The sequence below is a fragment of the Dipodomys merriami genome, unplaced genomic scaffold (genome assembly GCF_024711535.1).
Source record: "Dipodomys merriami isolate MVZ:Mamm:240054 unplaced genomic scaffold, mDipMer1.0.p SCAF_268, whole genome shotgun sequence".
NCBI lineage: Eukaryota > Metazoa > Chordata > Mammalia > Rodentia > Heteromyidae > Dipodomys > Dipodomys merriami.
In genome coordinates, this window is record NW_027204137.1 from 289,251 (window position 1) to 293,984 (window position 4,734).

Here is a 4,734-nt window from a genome sequence, read left to right on the forward strand (position 1 = left end):
ATTGGGTTATCATGCACAGAGCTGAGCTTATAAATTGAGGTCCAAAGATAGTCAAATTTCTTTTGTCCCATAGCTCCTGTATCCTTTTTTAAAAAGTACTAAAAATTTTAAATACCAAAACTTACTATCTTTTAAGAATCCAAAAACGAAGTGAATTCACATATAATCACTCCAAAATGATTTAAAAGTAGGAGATGATAAAACAGGCCCCCATCAAGTAAACTTTCTTCTACTTTTAAAATTATTCTGAAAGCCTTGTCCTGGCTGGTAACACCTTTAATCATATCTATTCGGGATATCTACTCAGGAGCCTGAGATCTATGGAAAACTGTTGGAAGCCACTCAGGGCAGAATAAATTCATGAGATTATTTTTCAGAAATTATAATGAACTAGCAAAGAGCCAGGAATGGAGATGTAGCTCATATATTAGCTCATCAATCTAGAGAGGAAAGGCCTAGCAAGACCTTGAAGCCCTGATTTCAAACTCAGAGCATGCCAATGCACAAGCATGTACATGTGTGCATGTGTGCATGCGTGTGTGTACACACACCCACACCCACACATTTATTCAAAATACCTTCAAATCAGCATATCAGTGTTCTGCATTAATTTCTTTGTTAACGATATTATCTGGGTAAAATAGAGGAAATAAACTCTTCTATATCAGAACATTTTTATACTTTTTTTTTTTACTGTGAAAATACTGTACAGACGGGTTACAATTACATGGGCAAGATAATGAGTACATTTCTTATCAAGCATTGTAGCCTCCTCCTTTGTTTCCCCTTCCCATCCCTTCCCATCCTCGTAGCCCTCCCACCCAATCCTCCCCGCTCCCCCCACCAAAGTTGTGAAGTTCGTTTTCAACATAACGACTTGTACTTCTCATTGTTGCCAATGGGTCCACCTGTAAAAATAATTGTACAGAGGTGTCATATTTATATGAGCAAATAATGAGTACATTTCTTAACAAGCATTGTTACCTCTACCTTTCTTTTTCTTCCACCATCCTTTCCCTCCCACCTCCAGAAATACACTCCCCTCCCCCTTCCCCTGCCTAAAGTGTAAAGTTCATTTTTCAACATAGTGTTTTGTGCATCTCAACCTGTATCCATATTTAAGAATTTTGTATTTCCCTTTTCCCTCCCCAAATTAGAGAAACATATACACAGGATGTAGGCGCACCAACTTCAAGTACAGTGAAAACAGGGGTTAGAGCGTAGGGAAGGAACATATAAAGGAACAAAAGAAATCACATCACACATTATAAGTATCTTAGAAACAATAGCAAGAAACAAAAAAACCACTTGTCTGGTTCATTTCCTGTAATATCATCTTATCTGATATGCACATAGCTTCTGATCTATTCCGCTTATCCCAGACATATATTAGCTGTTGAAAATAAGGGAAACCATTGGACCTACGTTTCTTTGGACTTGGCTTACTTCACTTAATAATTTTTTTTCCAAGTCTTTCCAATTCTTAACAAATTGGGCGATGTCATTCTTTCTCATGGAGGCATAGAATTTCATTGTGTATATATACCACATTTTCATGATCCATTCATCTTCTGTGGGCCATCAGGGTGGGCTCCATATCTTAGCTATTGTAAATAATGCTGCAGTAAACATAGTTGTTCTGGGAGTTTTAGTATGGTCTTCTTTGTGATCATTTGGGTAAATCCCCAAAAGTGTGATTGCTGGGTCATAGGGGAGCTTTATATGGAGTCTTTTGATGAGCCTCCATACTGCTTTCCAAAGTGGTTGAACAAGTTAACACTCCCACCAAGAATCTAGTAAGGTTCCCTTGTGGCCACATCCTTTCCAGCATCTTTAGTTGTAAAAATATGGAATGATTCAAGAATTTGCATATCAACCTCACACAGGGGCCATGTTAATCTACTCTGTACTGCTCCAATGTTAGTGTATGTGCTGCTGAATTGAGCACAGAGAATTTTTTATATATAAAGTGTAATTGATTTTCTTGAACTAGACAATTCAAAGAAAAGTAAGTTTTGAAGAATTCTCGTGAAATTTTAAAACCATGTACTTCTTACATAAGCACACATTTAAGAATAGCCAAGATTGACATGTCAAAAACAAAATAATCCCAGATATTGTTGTTCAAGAGATGTGTAGGATCGGGGGAGAGGGGTGGAATTGGTTGGGGGGGCGGAAGAAGGCTGGGAAGGGATGTGAAGGGTAAACAAAGGAGGAGGCTGCAATGCTTCATAAGAAATGTACTTACTCATTATCTTGCCCATGTAAATGTAACCCCTCTGTACAGTATGTTCACAAAAAATAAAAATAAAAAAGAGATGTGTAGGAGGACGAATTCAATTATTCTGTATAAGGCACCTGTCATAATGAACACTGCGGCAAGTGTTAAGGTTTTTTAAAAGTTTTAATGTTTTAAATATATTTAATTTTGGGAATTTGCTTATGTAGGCCAAAATTAGGACTGTTTTTCAGGTCATACAACTTTTCTATAAATATTTAAGATTTATGGTAGCAGACATATGCTACTAAATAGTACATTTCAGAGTTTATAAAAACATTACTAATGAGATGTTGCAAAGTCTTAGTGTAAAGAAGCAGTGTGAAGAGTTAAGACTTTGTTAACTGCACAGTTTCTCTTAAAACTTTAGGGCTTCCTTACTTTATATATTAGTGAGGAACAAATGATGATATAAACCATATACATATACATATACAAATGATGAGATGAGTCATAAAAAGCAATCTTAGTGGGTAACTTTAAAAACTACACATAGCCTATAAAACTCTTGCTGAACATCATAATCTTATTCAGTGTTAAATGTACAGGAATGTGAGAATAGTAAAATCAAATATGTAAGTACACTTCAAATACTGAAAACACTGGTAATTCTTTGGTATTTTATTTTATTAATCATTAATATTTAGTTATTGTGTTTCTTTATTTGTAGTATTGTTTCCCTTGTAATATAGTAAAAGCTTTTGTTATTCATCATCAGGAGGTACTTTGAGAAGGTTACTGGGATGGCCAAACCATTTTTTATAGTTGCATGTGAATTTACAAAAAGCAAAATTAAGAACAAAATATTGATTAAAAATTATCAAGTACAGTCAGAATCAGGAGGGATGATAAATGTCCACACTTAAAATCTTAGCCCTAGGCTGAAGCAGTGATATTACAGAGTTGAGGTCACAAAAGTGAGAGACTGGGTTTTGTTTTGTTTTTTACTTTGATTTTGTTGGCCATGGGGTTGAACTATGGGGCCTGGTTGCTGTACCTCAGCTCAAGGCTAGTGCCACCACTTGAGCCACAGAAACACTTCCGTCTTTTTCTACTTATGTGATGCTGAGGAATCAAACCTAGGGCCTCATGCATGCAAGGCAGGCACTCTACAACAGCCACCGTCCCAGCTCCTGATAGACTGGGTTTTAAAGATTCATCTAAACAACATTTTCTTTCTGCTTTGGGTTATATAATGAAATATATGAATATCTTTTCATATTTTTGTGTATTGTTATACTTCTAAATTTATACTAACCCCAGCCACTTTATTCTTTTCAAAGTCATGAAATATCTCTGAGAGTTTGCTAATGTGAAATTGTGTTAGCATTTTTAATTACTTCTGAGTCATTTTTAATTTTTATTAAAATCATTTTATATTTTGGGTTCAGGGATTATCATACATCAAATACCTTCAAATGTACATGTAGAGTCTAAAGATAACAGTATGAATATTCTCATACAGCTCTTTTTTATCTGTTATACACTTTCAGTATCATATTTCTCCCTCTTTCACACTCTCTCATTTCCTCTCTTTCTCTTTCATGCTCTATGTCTGCTGCATAGAATTTCTGCTGGTCTACTATTATCTTTGAGGATCCACTGGTTTGTGGGAACATGATGGGGACTAACATTTTCCCTTGCATTCTTTAAGAATTATGAGTGACGTGATATTATTCTTTGACATTTTAAATGGCAAAACAACAGGTCTAGGAATTCCTTTTCACGTTTACTACTATTACAAATTTCATCTTATAAGAATCATTTGGATGGATATGATATTTTAACTTGGGCTGGGAAAGTGGCTCAGTGGTAGAGCGCTTGCCTTGCATGCATGAGGCCCTGGGTTCGATTCCTCAGCAGCACATAAGCAAAAAGAAAAAAATCCAGAAGTGGCGCTGTGGCTCAAGTGGTAGTGCACTAGCCTTGAGATGAAGAGCTGAGGGACAGTTCCCAGGCCCAGACTTCAGGCACCAAGACTGGACCCCTCTCCCCAAAAAAGGTATTTTAACCTGTGAACTAAAAGTTCTTTTTCTTTCACAAACAACCTTTGTCTTTGATTTTCTGTTTGTAACTACATGTAATGAAAATAAAGCTCTCCTATGGAAAATAGACCGAAGTTGTTCACAGGGATGAAAAAGAAGGTAATGGTGGAAGTGAGTACAATAGAGCACAGGTCCTCAGAGCAGTTTATAATGAACACTTTGTGAGAATGACAATGTTCTGGGAACTATAGATTAAGTCACTGAACAAAGATATATATGCATATATATTTGTATATGTATATTTATTTATATATGCATATATGTGTATATGCCCTTATATTGTACACATATATGTTACTATACACACAAATTCACATATACTTATGCACATGTATACATGCACACATGGAGAAAGAAACATAATTACAGCCAACGCAAGTTTCATTAGTTGCTGAAAATGCCTTAGGTGGA

At 35.7% G+C, this 4,734-nt stretch overlaps 1 non-coding gene across 1 annotated transcript; it reads right to left on the bottom strand.

Moving 5' to 3' along the window:
• Positions 1–1,841: 1,841 nt before the first annotated feature.
• Positions 1,842–1,948, bottom strand: LOC138837254 (U6 spliceosomal RNA). Its single transcript, XR_011375282.1, has one exon. It is a non-coding gene; the product is annotated as a U6 spliceosomal RNA (small nuclear RNA).
• Positions 1,949–4,734: the final 2,786 nt, after the last annotated feature.